Source organism: Bufo gargarizans, chromosome 5, assembly GCF_014858855.1.
Source record: "Bufo gargarizans isolate SCDJY-AF-19 chromosome 5, ASM1485885v1, whole genome shotgun sequence".
NCBI lineage: Eukaryota > Metazoa > Chordata > Amphibia > Anura > Bufonidae > Bufo > Bufo gargarizans.
The window spans coordinates 73168123-73183782 of NC_058084.1; the positions used below are offsets into that span (position 1 = coordinate 73168123).

The following is a 15660-nucleotide window of genomic DNA, read 5'->3' on the forward strand; positions in this document are numbered from 1 at the left end:
GAGTCTTTTTGCACAAGTTGCGCATCTTGTGTATTTAGATTTAACTTTGGGCTCTTTCACTCCCTATAAAGAGGAGCAACTAGGTATCAGATATTTTAAAAACACATAAAATATCCAAGGTCACAGATATTTTCCCCACAGGGGAACTCACGATAGGAGTAGCCGAAGTTGGGTCTGCAATATCGATCTGGCTTGCAGGGGCATCGGGAGCTGACATCTCACCGGAGCAGGAAACACAGTTGAGGAAGCGGCAGGTTAAATTCACTGCCTCTTTTTGACCCAGCGCGGAGTCTGACGTCACCAGTGTGCGCGCGCTCTCTCCACAGTGATCCTCTGGCAATGTCGGGAACAGAGCAGAGCATAGACCGCGGCGCGTATGAGAGACGGCATGCAGCGTGCCCTTTCTTTTTCTGGTCTGCTTCCTCACAGAAGGGAAGGGAGACCTAGTGGTATGGAGTGAAAACAGGCCCCCACTGTTCAGGGACGAGAATCTACTCCCGTATATATCCTCTGCTCAGCTTTAGTAGGAACCGCAGAAGGGCAGAGGGTAAGGGGGACAAAAAGTAACCTCCTTTTAAAAGGTATCTATAGAGTGACAGCCTGCAGCGATTCCTCAAGTCTCACGCATGCGCATTGCACCACTGAAACCCAGCTGAAACAGCCGCAGCAGGAGATGGGATAATAGCGCATTACTACAGAGCGCACCGCGCATGCGCGATACTTGGGGAATCGCGGACGCACTGCAGGCTGTCACTCTCAGGCAAGAGGGGACGGTTAGGGGGCATGGTTACCTTGACTTCAAGCTGGCCTGCACTATAGCGCTGATGGAGAATAAAACCGTGTTTTTTTAACTTACGCAGCATCGGAAAACTGGATGAAACCTATGATTATTAACAGGCTGCGGGCTACTATGAGGTACTGCTGGCGGGTGTAGATGCATTTTTGAGGTGACCGGTTCCCTTTAAAACAAGCCATTTTCTGATGACACATTCCCTTTAAGAGTGTTCAATGGTTATAGAGGAAGCATTTACAGCAGTGACATCTACAGGCTAAAAGACAGTACTACACTGTATGAAAAGGAGTGCAATTGTAAGTAAACCTAGATCTAGTAGATTTTTTTTTTATTAAAAATTTTTAAAAAAATACCTGTTGTAGGTGGAACAATTCTTATTCAGGAAGAATCCGTTAAAATATCTGAAAGGCAAGAAATAAATGCGTTATTCAGTATATTCACCGTAAGCTAAGAGGTCATGTTTTATCATAGGTAAAAAGGTAAGAGAAGCAGACAAAGATTCATCCTCATTAGGCCGATGATGATGGGCTGGACAGATAATCAGATGTGATGATGCATAAATATTTTCTGACAAAGTGGTAAGTCTCTGCATAGTGACCAGCCATGTGCTTCACCTATGCTTGCCAAGAAACATAACACTTCACAGTAAACCGCTTCAGTTCTCTGTGGTTTCTGAACACACGGCACACTACTGCCCTGAAACCCTTGTGGTTTCTTTCGATACCATGTTTATCGGATATAAAAGTTTATAGACAAGCTGTGTTTTTTGCTTTATAATACGCACCTAGGTTTTACAGGCGGAAAATCAGAAAAAAAAATTTCATCAGACTTCAGATCAGACCCCCCAACCTTCATCAGACCTCAGATCAGACCCCCAACCTTCATCAGACCCACGCTGCACTGTGACCCGACAAACCGCATCAGGCCATAGTGCGTGCACTACATCTTGACGTTGTATGCAGTCAGGAAAGTGCAGTTAGGGCCCGGAGAAGAATAGGGCGTGGTGAATACGGGCAGTGCTAGCAGTGGTGTATTCACCATTCCCCCCAACTCCTGTATACTAGTGAGCACTTTCATAATAGAAGCACTTACTAGCATGCTCTTTATAGGACACATTACCATTTCACCCCAAAGTGAGTCTTATAAAGCAAATAATATGTCATTAGTAGTCAATGTCATTTATTTTTACATGAAGACTCCATTGCTCTAGAACGCTTGGAATGGGTATGACCCTGGGCTAACAAATCTGTCACCAGGACCACTGTTTGTTCTCATCAGGCAATCTAAAGAAATCACATGCGACCTGCTCCAAAAGGGTTCTATTACAATTGCCCTGATGCTTCCTACCACCATTTTAAAAGCGTACTTATCATTCTGGGTGACTTTTCAGAATAAGCCCAAAAAAACAGACTTTGACAGCATTCCAGGGCTAGAATAAGAGCTGTTCAGTGCACGGCTAAATGAGCTCAGCTCAATTTAGCCCATAACATATAATCCATAAAAGAAGAAGGAAGGCCTTGATTGCCAATGTGAAGGGAAGAAAAGAAAAAAAAAAAAAAAATAAATCAAGAATGTGTGCTGCCTTCCTTATTCTTTTATGGAGTTCCAGTATAAGCTGTATAACCCTATAATCTGACTATTATATGACTTGTATGTTGCAGTTATTAGTTTTCCCCTCTGTAGACTCTGACATTTTTCTTTTTCCTCTACTTCTCTGTATGACACTCCCAGAAGCAACAGCAGCTGCAGCAAGAAGGACATTATACACAATGGTACTGGGCGGTCTGTATGTAAATCCAGCACTGAGGAGAGAAGATGCACTATACACTGTGGGAGCGTTTGTGTCTCTCAGCCTCTGCTACTCCTCCCCATAGACTTGTATGAAAAGCAGCTGTAACCTGATCTCTCAGTGAACTACGAAGGCCTCATTCACATTTCAATTTTTCACTGACCTGTGCTGTCCGCATTCTCTGCGGACAGCACACGTACCCATTGATTTAACCCCTCAACCCATAACGCTGTATATATATGGCGTTATGGGCCCGCGGGCGTATGGAGCGGGCCTCTGCAGTGACCCTGCTCCATAGGCACCGTGTGCCAGCTGTAACATACAGCCGGCACCCGGCCGCACTGACAGGGAGCAGCGATCGCTCCGCCCCTGTCATTTAACCCCTTAGGTGCCGCGATCAACGCTTATCATGGCACCTGTGAGTGAAGGCAGAGGGATGCGGTTCCCTCTGCTTTCAGATCTGAGCCCCCGCAGTGAAATCGCAGGGCTCCGATCGGTTGCCATGGCAGCCTGGACGCGTCTGAAGCTATGCACGAGGCATAGCTCAAAATGAAGGGAGTAAATATCCTATTCACCCTACTCTATTAGGGTGAATAGGAGAGGGGTTCAAAAGCTGCCATGTACAAGGCCCCTATGTGGGCTGATAGTAAAAAAAAAACAAAAAAAAACACACAAATATATGAAAAGTTTGAATCACCCTCCTTTCCCAATTCTGCATATAAAAATACATAAACAAAAAACTTTTTTGGGTATTGCCGTGTCCCAAAATGTCTGAACTATTCAAATATTTTTTAAAAAAATTCCTGTGCGGTGAACGCCGTAACAGAAACAAAAAGGAAAAACACTCGATCGATTTGCCATTTTTTTGGGTCATTTTGTCCCCCCCCCCCCCCAAACGTTAATGACCGATTAAAACGTGGTATACTACAAAAATTGTATCAATAAAAACTACAGTTTGTTACGCAAAAAACAAGCCCTTATACAGCTCTGCAGACCGAAATATAAAAAAAAAGTTACGGCTGTCAGAATATACAAATACAAAGAAAACTTCGATTTTTCTAAAAGGTTTTTATTTTTAAGAGTAGTAAAACAAAAAAATAAATGTTAAAGTTTGGCATTGCCGCACTCATATTAAGCCACAGAATAAGAATGTCAGGTCATTTTAGTGCATAGCGAACGCTGTGATGTCAAAATCCCAAAGACCTTGTTTTCTTTTCAATTTTGCCACACAAATAATTTTTTTCCTGTTTTCTAATACAAGGCATGGCAAATTAAATGGCGGCATTAAAAAAATGCACCTAGTACCATCAAAAATAAGCCCTCATATAGCTATGTGAGCGGACAAATAAAAAGGTTATGGCTTTTGGAACATGAGGAGGCAAAATAAAATATATAAAAATGAATAGGACCGGTCTTTAAGGGGTAAAATGTGTCTGTTCACATTTCAATATTATTTTTTTACTGACCGGTAAAAAACGAAACAAAAAACACACAACAGGGACATGCACTACTTTGATCCGTGATGCGGACCAAGCACGCCCAGTAAAGTCTACGGGCCTGTGAAAATCAATGACACACATCTGAGTTGTGTCCATGTTGTGTCCCTTTTTCCACTGAAGACTAATAGGAGATTCTTTGGCAATGAATTTTCAGCTGAGCAATGTCAGTGAATTACGGATGACACACGGATGGTAAAAATGGACACACTGACCAACCACAGACGCTTCACGGATGAAACATGTAAGCTTTTTATTCACGGTCGCGACACAAATGTGAACGAGGCCTAACAAGTCTTCAGTTGTCATTACAGGAGGCATGGGGTAGGAGGAGAGGCGTAGAAAAGGGAAGAAAGTCGTTTTCCTGTAATAAGATACAACACAAAGTTTAACACTTTTACCGATTTATAGAAAAAATATTTGATATAGTTACTTTTTAGATGGAATCCGATATATATCAGCATTAATCCAGCTAACATGCGAGATGTGCTCTGGTCAGCTGAATGTGATGCTGTTCTAATCTCTACAGGTGGCCGCAATTTTGAGAAAATAGCTGTTTTACAAGTAAGTAAATTAGGCCCTTGGTGCACCGAGTGCAGCACTGTTGCACCCAGAAGCTCCACTACTTGTCTCCTATGCCCGTCCCCCAGGCCAGGCATTGAAGACATATTCATGCCAGGCCCTGAAGTCTCACAGGGAGCGTGTTCAACACACGTGCTGTACAGGAATGGAGCTCAGCATAGGAGACAAGGGGCGGAGTCTCTGGTTGCAAGGGCACCGCCCTCGTTGCACCCAGTGCCTAATCTACACATTAAAAAAAACTGAAATTTTCTCAAGTGCACATCTCGCTGGATTAATGCTGATGTATGTGGTGACAGATTCACCTTAATATCCCTTTTGCAAAAACAATAGTCATGGTTCCTCTTTGTCTCACTGGTTCTATTGCTTTGATTTTCTACCAGTTCACTGTATAACTGGGAAATCCTATAAAACATTCTGCAAGTTTACACAGCCCAGCAAATTATTTGGGAAATTTTGCAAGCTTTGCAGAATCAGCCAGCTATAGAGATTGAACAGCTGAACAAGACAATGACAAACTACAGCTCCGTAGATGTACATACCCCATACATCATTCCCAGCCAGAGGGCTCGGTTTATTAATAAAAGCCAAGATTTCCAAAGACATAGCCATCTGTACACGTACAGAAAGTACACTTTTACATACTACATGGTGTATACACTAGATCATGGGTATATAGGTTTGAGGTTAACAATGAATGCTGTCTTTCTAGTATGACATCAATGTTTTATGAATGGGGTGGGGTTGAATCTTTTTAACTAATTTGCAATTCGACAACTGGCTATTAGTAGTTTTACATCTTCAAAAAGTCCATATCAGCCAGGAGAAAAGACAACTGCTGCTGCACTATTCAGAAGCGCCAGCAGTAGAGGCCACTACCTCCCACCCTTCAGTGCTCTGCAAAGGGTAACGACATCCCTACTGCTGAATAGATAATGTCCAGACTGCTGGTACCTGAAAGATGGAGGAAGGCTAATCTGCAGAACATATACAAAATGGTTGGACACCAGTGTCAAGGGGTGGGCAGAAGTGAACAGTTTATATAAGTTTGCTGAGGACAATTCTATAAAAACGCATTGATAAAAATATGTTCTGTATCTAAATACATTTTAGATATAAGGTGACCGCTATGTCCAACAGCTAACTCTCAAAATCACCCATACAGTTGGAGTCAAGTGTGCTGAATGGGGAGAACGGAATAAGCCACAAATGGCTCAGGTACGTTAAAGTCCAACTGTTCAATCCTACTCTCCTGGACATTTGCCATTAGAGAACTGGGAAGCTCCCATACACCTCAGATGGTCACCGTGACAGGTCTCGATTAAACATAAAAGTCAGAAAGATCTAGTGAGGTCACTATCCATTTACGGACAGCTATCACTGGAGTTTCCCATGCAGCCACCAGTCCTCAACTGCACTGGGGCCCCGGCATCATCCTGTGTAGCATCTCCTCCTTGGCGAGGACATTTAAGTCCTAGTTGCTCCTGGGAAGAGAAGGCTTTCTAGTACAGTGCTGCCCATAATTATTCATACCCCAGGCAAATTTTGACTTACGTGTAGTTACATTTATTCAACCAGCAAGTAATTTTTTGATGGGAAATGACATAGGTGTCTTCAATGAGGCATTATTGTGGGAAAAAAACATTTCTCAGCTTTTATTTACATTTGAGCAAAAAGTGTCCAGTACAAAATTCATACCCTTCTCAATAATCAATAGTAAAAGTCCTTTATTGGCTATTACAGCAATCAAACTCTTCCTATAATTGCAGACCAGCTTTTTGCATGTCTCCACAGGTATTTTTGCCCATTCATCTTTAGCAATGAGCTCCAAATCTTTCAGGTTGGAGGGTCTTCTTGCAATCACCCTGATCTTTAGCTCCCTCCACAGATTCTCAATTAGATTCAAAACTGGACTCTGGCTGGGCCACTCCAAAACGTTAATGTTGTTGTCGTCTGCTAACCATTTCTTCACCACTTTTGGTGTGTGTTTTGGGTCATTGTCATGCTGAAATGTCCACCGATGCCCAAGGTCAAGTTTCTCTGCAGACTGCCTGATGTTGTAATTGAGAATCCTCAGGTATTACTCTTTTTTCATGATGCCGTTTACTGTGATCAGGTTCCCTGGTCCATTGGCTGAAAAACACCCCTAAAGCATTAGGTTCCCACCACCATGTTTGACAGTGGGGATGGTGTTCTTTGGGTTGAAGGCTTCTCCTTTTTTACGCCAAATGAAGGAAACATCATTGTGACCAAACAATTCAATTTTTGTTTCATCTGACCATAACACAGAAGACCAGAAGTAGTCTTCTTTGTCCAGATGAGCTTTTGCAAAGGCCAAGTGAGCTTTTGTGTGCCTTATTACTTGCTAGTTGAATAAAAGTAACTTTAAGTCAAAATTTGCCAGGGGTATGAATAATTATGGGCAGCACTGTAGGCACAGCTCTCTGGTCATGGATGCTGCCCAGGGAAGCTAAACGGTCCATATTTGGTCACGTGTCACTACAGCATCCTGGGGAAGCTCTGCTGAGTTATGTCACTGGAGTGTCAATAAATAGACAGCACAAAGCTGGAGCTGCGGGAGTGTGTGACAGGCAGGTGCTGAAGTACTCCTTGGTGCTGAAATTGGGGTAACTGCTGCTGCCTTTACCCCATGCATGATGCTCCTTTCCATCCTGATCTTCATTTTTCTATGCAGGTCCACGAGAGCCTTAAAGTAAATCTCACAGTAGACACTATGCATGGGCAGAATGGCCACAGACCCTACAGGGAAATAACGTCTGTGGGGGAGATTTTAAGACCTATTTTATGCATACATGAAAACATATTAGGCCAGGTTCACACCTGAGCGTTTTACAGCGCATTCCTACGCGCTGTAAAACGCTCAACAGGCAAAAACCAATGTTTCCCTATGGGAATGGTTCTCACCTGAGCGTTTTACAGCGCGTACGAACGCGCTGTAAAAACGCCCTACGCCCCAAGAAGTACAGGAGCTTGTTTGGGGCGTATTGTCACGCGTAACACCTCTGTTTTTTCATTGTATGCCTCTGTGGTCAATAGCAAGAACGCGCGCACGACAAGCGTTTCCAAAATACAAAAATGCCCGATAAAAAGCGCTTATCGAATACGCTCAGATGTGAACCCAGCCTTAATGGAAAATGGGAATCCTTCATCTCGAACACAGTCTTGGTCCCAAAGTATAGAAAATTTACTCATTTTAGCCTATGGTTGAAATTCTTATGCAAATATTTATTCAAGATACTGGTCATGGAAATTGTTTTTGAATCCCGACGGTCATCTGAAAATTGTGCGACAAGAATTGTGAATCATTTGTTTACAAAAATCAATGGAAATCTTCTAGAAGAATAATATCTATAAAGGGGTTTCCAAATCGATCTTCTGATATGATTGAGAGGCAAACACCTTTAAAAAGGTTGTCTTATTTCAGCAAATGGTATTTATCACGTAGAGAAAGTTAGTACAAGGCACTTACTAATGTATTGTGATTGTCCATATTGCCTCCTTTGCTGGCTGGATTCATTTTTCCATCACATTATATACAGTGCTGGTTTCCATGGTTACAGACCACCCTGCAATCCATCAGTGGTGCTCGTGCTTGCACACTATAGGAAAAAGCGTTAGCCTCTCTGGTGGACGGGACCATGGGAACTAACATAGGCTGGTGCTTTTTCCTATACCATGCAAGCACGACCGCCACTGCTGGATTACAAGGTGGTCGTAACCATGAAATCGAGCAGTGTATATAATACTATGAAAGAATGAATCACACCAGCAAAGGAGGCAAAATGGAAAATCAGAATACAATAGTAAGTGCCTTGTATTAACTTTGTCAACATGATAAATACCTTTCTGGCATCAAGCACTACAACATACACACAACAAGAAATCAAAAAGATAAGGTGATAAGTAGTCTCCCACCCAGCGAGGGTTAGTCTGTTCTCTGATAAAACTATGTCCTTGTTTCCATGGAGATGCTGCCTACTGTTAAAGCAAATAATAACCATTAAAGTGCAATGTGTACAAAGCCGATGTCTGATCTAAAATCCACATCCGAAGCCGATGCAAATAAGTAGAAGGAAGGGACACAATGATATTCTGTTGAGAATATGGGTTTATGCTTGCATCAGGGTGGATTAGATTTAAATCAAAATGATTAAAATCACTAGTCAGTAAGGCTTGATTTAAATCATAGTTTTCTACATAAAGACTAATTCTTGCTGGTATAACTTATAATATGCAAGTAGATGAAGATTTTTAGAATAACTTTTCATATTTGTTTGATTAGGTTGATTCTGCATTCATAGGTTTGTAGAAGTTAGGATTAAGGTCTTTTTCTCAACTCTGTTCATGTTATAACATTTTTGCTGTGAAGATGAGGCATGTGATCTCTGCTGAGTCAAATTCAGTTTTGAGAACTGCAAAAGTAAACCAAGCATCTGTGATAATATCTTGCAGGCAGAGAAACTGCCCAATAATCTTACAAAAACCTCTTGAAGAGCATGACATTGTGAATGGATTAATGGAATTTATTTACCAAAAAAATTACACATATAGAAACATAGAATGTGTCGGCAGATAAGAACCATTTGGCCCATCTAGTCTGCCCAATATACTGAATATTGCTAATAGCCCCTGCCCCTATCTTATATGAAGGATGGCCTTATGCCTATCCCATGCATGCTTAAACTCCTTCACTGTATTTGCAGCTACCACTTCTGCAGGAAGGCTATTCCATGCATCCACTACTCTCTCAGTAAAGTAATACTTCCTGATATTACTTTTAAACCTTTGCCCCTCTAATTTAAAACAAACCATGTCCTCTTGTAGCAGTTTTTCTTCTTTTAAATATTCTCTCCTCTTTTACCTTGTTGATTCCCTTTATGTATTTAAAAGTTTCTATCATATCCCCTCTGTCTCGTCTTTCTTCCAAGCGATACATGTTAAGGTCCTTTAATCTTTCCTGGTAAGTTTTATCCTGCAATCCATGTACTAGTTTAGTAGCACTTCTCTGAACTCTCTCCAAAGTATCAATATCCTTCTGGAGATATGGTCTCCAGTACTGCGCACAATACTCCAAGTGAGGTCTCACTAGTGCTCTGTAGAGCGGCATGAGCACCTCCCTCTTTCTACTGGTAATGCCTCTCCCTATACACCCAAGCATTCTGCTAGCATTTCCTGCTGCTCTATGACATTGTCTGCCTACCTTTAAGGCCTCTTTCACACGGGCGTGAGTTTTTTTGCCCGGATAAGAGCCGGATGCGTTGCGGGAAAATGCACAATTTTTTCTGCGCAAGTGCAAAACATTGTCATGCGTTGCACTCGCGTGAGAAAAATCACGCATGTTTGGTACCCAAACCCGAACTTCTTCATAGAAGTTCGGGCTTGGGATTGATGTTCTGAAGACTGTATTATTTTCCCTTATAACATGGTTATAAGGGAAAATAATAGCATTCTGAATACAGAATGCATAGTAAACCAGCGCTAGAGGGGTTAAAAAAAAATAAAAAATAATTTAACTCACCTTAGTCCACTTGCTCGCGAAGCTGGCATCTCCTTGTGTCTCCGCTGCTGATGAACAGGACCTGGGGTGAGCTGCTCCATTAAATACAGGTTAAGGACCTTCGATGACGTCACTCCGGTCATCACATGGTACGTCACATGATCTTTTACCATGGTGATTCACCATGGTAAAAGATCATGTGATGACCGGAGTGACGTCATCGAAGGTCCTTAAGCTCTATTTAATGGAGTAGCTCACCCCAGGTCCTGTTCATCAGCAGCGGAGACACAAGGAGATGCCAGCTTCGCGAGCAAGTGGACTAAGGTGAGTTACATTTTATTTTTATTTTTTTTAACCCCTCTAGCGCTGGTTTACTATGCATTCTGTATTCAGAATGCTATTATTTTCCCTTATAACCATGTTATAAGGGAAAAGAATAATGATCGGGTCTCCATCCCGATGGTCTCCTAGCAACCATGCGTGCAAATCGCACGGCATCCGTACTTGCTTGCATTCACTTCTATGGGGCCTGCGTCACGTCAAAATCGGAAAATATAGAGCATGCTGCGATTTCAACTGAACGCACAAGTGATGCGTTAAAAACATCGCTCATGTGCACAGCCCCATAGAAATGAATGGGTCAGGATTTAGTGCGGGTGCCATACGTTCGCCGCACGGATCGCACCCGCACGGAAAACTCGCCCGTGTGAAAGGGGCCTAAGTCTTCTGAAATAATGATCCCTAAATCCCTTCCCTCAGATACTGAGGTTAGGACTGTATCACTGATTTTATATTCTGCTCTTGGGTTTTTACGTCCCAGGTGCATTATCTTGCACTTATCTACATTAAATTTTAGTTGCCAGATTTTTGACCATTCCTTTAGTTTTCCTAAATCCTTTTCCATTTGTTGTATCCCTCCAGGAACATCCACCCTGTTACAAATCTTTGTGTCATCAGCAAAAAGACACACCTTACCATCGAGGCCTTCTGCAATTTCACTGATAAAGATATTAAAGGGAACCTGTCACCGGGATTTTGTGTATAGAGCTGAGGACATGGGTTGCTAGATGGCCACTAGCACATCCGCAATACCCAGTCCCCATAGCTCTGTGTGCTTTTATTGTGTAAAAAAACGATTTGATACATATGCAAATTGACCTGAGATGAGTCAGAGCTTGAAAATATGACTCTTCTCTGGTCAAACAAGAAATGACTCAGAGCTATGGGGACTGGGTATTGCGGATGTGCTAGTGGCCATCTAGCAACCCATGTCCTCAGCTCTATACACAAAATCCTGGTGACAGGTTCCCTTTAAACAATATGGGTCCCAGAACAGATCCCTGAGGTACCCCACTGGTAACAAGACCATGGTCTGAATATACTCCATTGACTACAACCCTCTGTTGTCTGTCCCTCAGCCACTGCCTAATCCATTCAACAATATGGGAGTCCACATACAGCCTCATTCTACAGAATTAAAAAACAAATCTTTATTTCATGATGGAATAACCTTTGGATGGTAATATATTTTCCTCAAAAAGCATTTTATAAAAAAAAATAAAAAATCTGATTTAAATAAATAAAAAATCATAGATTTTTATCCACCCTGGCATGCATGTTTATAACGTTAAGGAGCCTTTATGTCTGAAAAGTTAAAAATAAAAGAATCAATACAAGGAGCAAAACCCTATAGTGATAAAAGATCTAAAAAGGTTTGGATCTAGTAAAAGGCAGATCTGTCATTAACCATTTCATGACCAAGGGTCATTGATGCCCCAGTATCCAGGTCAAAATTTCCAAATCTGACATGTGTCCCTTTATGTGGTGATAACTTTGGAACGCTTTTACATATCCAAGCCATTCTGAAATTGTTTTCTCGTGACACATTGTACTTCATGAGAGTCATAAATTTGAGTCAAAATATTTCACCTTTATTTAGGAAAAAAAATCCCAAATTTACAAAACAAAATTGGGAAAAAGAAATTTCACAATTTTCAAAATTGCTATTTCTCTGCTTTTAAAACAGAAAGTGATACCTCATAAAATATTACTTAACATTTCCCATATGTCTACTTTACTTTAGTATCATTTTGTAATTGTCATTTTATTTTTTTAGGACGTTAGAAGGCTTAGAAGTTTAGAAGCATATATTAAACATTCTAAGAAACTTTCAAAAACCTACTTTTTAAGGACCAGTTCTGTTCTGAAGTCACTTTGTGGGGTTCACATAGCGAAAACCCCTCATAAATGACCCCATTGTAGAAACTACACCCCTCAAACTGATTTTACAAACTTTGTTAAACCTTTAGGTGCTCCATAAGAATTAAAGGAAAATGGAGATGAAATTTCTAAATTTCACTTTTTTGGCAGATTTTCCATTTTAATCCATTTTTTTCTTTAACACATTGAGGGTTAACAGCCAAACAAAACTCAATATTTAATACCCCGATTCTGCGGTTTACATAAACACCCCACATGTGGTCGTAAACTGCTGTATTGGCACACGGCAGGGCACAGAAGAAAAGGAACGCCATATGGTTTTTGGAAGGCAGATTTTGCTGGACTGATTTTTAGATGATATGTCCCATTTGAAGTCCCCCTGATGCACCCTTACAGCAGAAACTCCCAAAAAGTGACCCCATTTTGGAAACTAGGGGATAAGGTGCGCGTTTTATTGGTACTATTTTGGGGTACATATGATTTTTAATTACTCTATATTATGTTTTTTTTGTAAGGCAAGGTAACAAAAAAAAATGGCTGTTTTGGCACCGATTTTTTACAAGATTCATCTGATAGGGTAGATCATGTGCTATTTTTATAGAGCAGGTTGTTACGGACACAAGGATATCAAATATGTCTACTTTCCATGATGTTTGTTTCAGTTTTACATAATAAAGTATTTTTGAAAAATAAAATTATGTTTGTGTCGCCTTTTCTGAACACCATATTTATACATTTTTTCTGCCGATCGTCTTGTGCAGGGGCTAGTTTTTTTGCAGAAAGAGTTGAGGTTTTTATTGGTACCATTTTTGGCCACATAGGAATTTTTTATCATTCATTATTACACTTTATGGGGCAAGATGACCGAACAGTTTTTATTCATCTCTACAGCATTAACCTGAGGGGTTAGATCATGTGACATTTTTATAGAACAGATCGTTACGGACATGGCAATACCGAATATGTATACTTTTTATTTATTAAAGTTTTACACAAAAATAGCATTTCTGAAAATGATATTTTAGTGTCTCCATAGTCTGAGAGCCATCGCTTTTTTATTTTTTGACCGATTGTCTTAGTTAGAGTCTCATTTTTTCTGGGATGAGGTGACGGTTTGATTGGTACTATTTTGGGGGGCATATGCCTTAATGATCGCTTGGTGTTGCACTTTGTGATGTAAGGTGAGAAAAATTGCTTTTTTGGGACTATTTTTTATTTTACGGTGTTCACCTGAGGGGTTAGGTCATGTGATATTTTTATAGAGCAGGTTGTTATGGACGTGGCGATACCTAATATGTAGGGGTGCACCGAAAATATCGGCCGAAAATGGACCTAATCCATTTCGGACGATATTGGTACATATCGGCAGAAAATAGCGGGGAGGGACTGGGAGGAGGAGCTGGGGGACGCTGCCGCTCATCTGCCCGGCCGGCCAGCATTAAGATAACAGCCCTGTGAGTAGGATGTGGCTATATTGAATGTTCTACTGCAGAGGGGGCCTCATGAATAGAATCCTTATTAATTGTACACATTTTATAACTAGTCTGTACTGGAGCGGCAATGGGGGGGGGGGGGGTCTGTGGATGGCACTGTTATGGGGTGGGTGGGGGTCTGTGGATGGCACTGTTATGGGGTGGGTGGGGGTCTGTGGATGGCACTATTATGAGGTGGGGGGGGTCTGTGGATGGCACTGTTATGAGGTGGGGGGGTCTGTGGATGGCACTGTTATGGGGTGGGTGGGGGTCTGTGGATGGCACTGTTATGAGGTGGGGGGGGGTCTGTGGATGGCACTGTTATGGGGTGGGGGGTCTGTGGATGGCACTGTTATGGGGTGGGTGGGGGTCTGTGGATGGCACTGTTATAAAATCATTAAAAAAAAAGTATTTTAAAAGTATTTGGGCAAAAAGGCAGTTTCGGTTTTCGGTCAAGGGCCTCCTGAATTTTCGGTTTCGGACCAGAATTTTCATTTCGGTGCACCCCTATAATATGTATACTTTATTTATTTCACTTTAACACAAGAATAGTATATTTGAAATAAAAAAAATGATGATGTTTTAGTGTCTCCATGTTCTGAGAGCTATAGTTTTTTTAATTTTTTTAACGATTTTCTTATGTAGGGTCTCATTTTTTGCGGGATGAGGTGACTTTTATTGGTACCATTTTGTTCGACAGACGCCTTTTTGATCACTTGGCGTTGCACTTTTTGTGATGCAAGGTGACAAAATGGCTTTTTTATGGTGTTTAATTGGACAGGGTGGATCATGTGATATTTATAGAGCCGGTCGTTATGGATGCAGTGATACCTAGTGTCTTTTTTTTTTTTCCCCTTTTTTTATAGGAAAAGGCAATTTTACTTTTACCTTTATTATTTTCTTTTTTTTTATATTTATCGAGTCTCACTTGGATTTTAAAGATCCAGTGGGGCAGATCTTCTAAGGGGTTCCAGCAGAGTGTCAGCATACAGCCGACACGATGTTGATGGCAGTGGCTCAGGAACGGAACCGCCGCCATCAAATACAGCAGGGGGACCGGATCAGGCGCACAGTTGGGGGCCTGTTACATGGGGGGCCGCATCAGGGGCAGGCGGGGACAGATGTGGTCTGGTCTGTGTAGCAGGAGGAGGGTTAGGCTGGGAATCAGCTGTGAGATCATCCTCCTACACAGCAGCCCGATGTGTATCTGTACACCGCGCTGCTGCTGGGGAGGACTGTGCTGGAGCTGAGATCCTGAGGAACTAGGTTAGTATTTATAGTTATTTTATTTTTAATTTTTTTCCTTCGAGAGGACACATGGCTGCATAAATAGTATATTGGGGGGCACATGGCTTTATAACTAGTATGTAGGGGGCACATGGCTGCATAACTATTATATATAGGGGGCATAACTAACATATAGGAGGGCACCAGGCTGCATAACTATTTTTGCCAGTCTCATAGAAAATGAATGGAGGGCAGCTGTGCATGCGCAGTGTGCCCTCCTTCACCTTCAGGGCTCGGTTCTCAATATAGATGCGGTCCCAGCGGTGGGACCCACACCTATAAGACAATGGGGGCACATCCTAGCGATATGCCCCCATTGTCTGTAATTAGACAACCCCTTTAAGTGATTGGCCTGTTAAGGATTGCAGTGGGGATAGTTTATTTTAACCCATTCTGTGTCACATATTGAAGAAAACTGGTTTGAAACCCCCTTAAAAAAATTAACTCCTTTAAGGGTTTGTATACACTAATTTCTGAGACTGGCAGGACCTTTGTTGGTTTTCATA

The 15660-nt window shown here is 41.7% G+C and overlaps 1 long non-coding RNA gene across 1 annotated transcript in view; it reads right to left on the reverse strand.

Annotated features, from left to right (window-relative positions):
* Window positions 1-15660, reverse strand: part of LOC122939242 — a 155731-nt gene that overhangs the window by 69640 nt on the left and 70431 nt on the right. Inside the window, exon 2 of the long non-coding RNA XR_006390111.1 lies at window positions 1147-1194. This is a non-coding gene — a long non-coding RNA (uncharacterized LOC122939242). The remainder of the gene's footprint in view (window positions 1-1146; window positions 1195-15660) is intronic.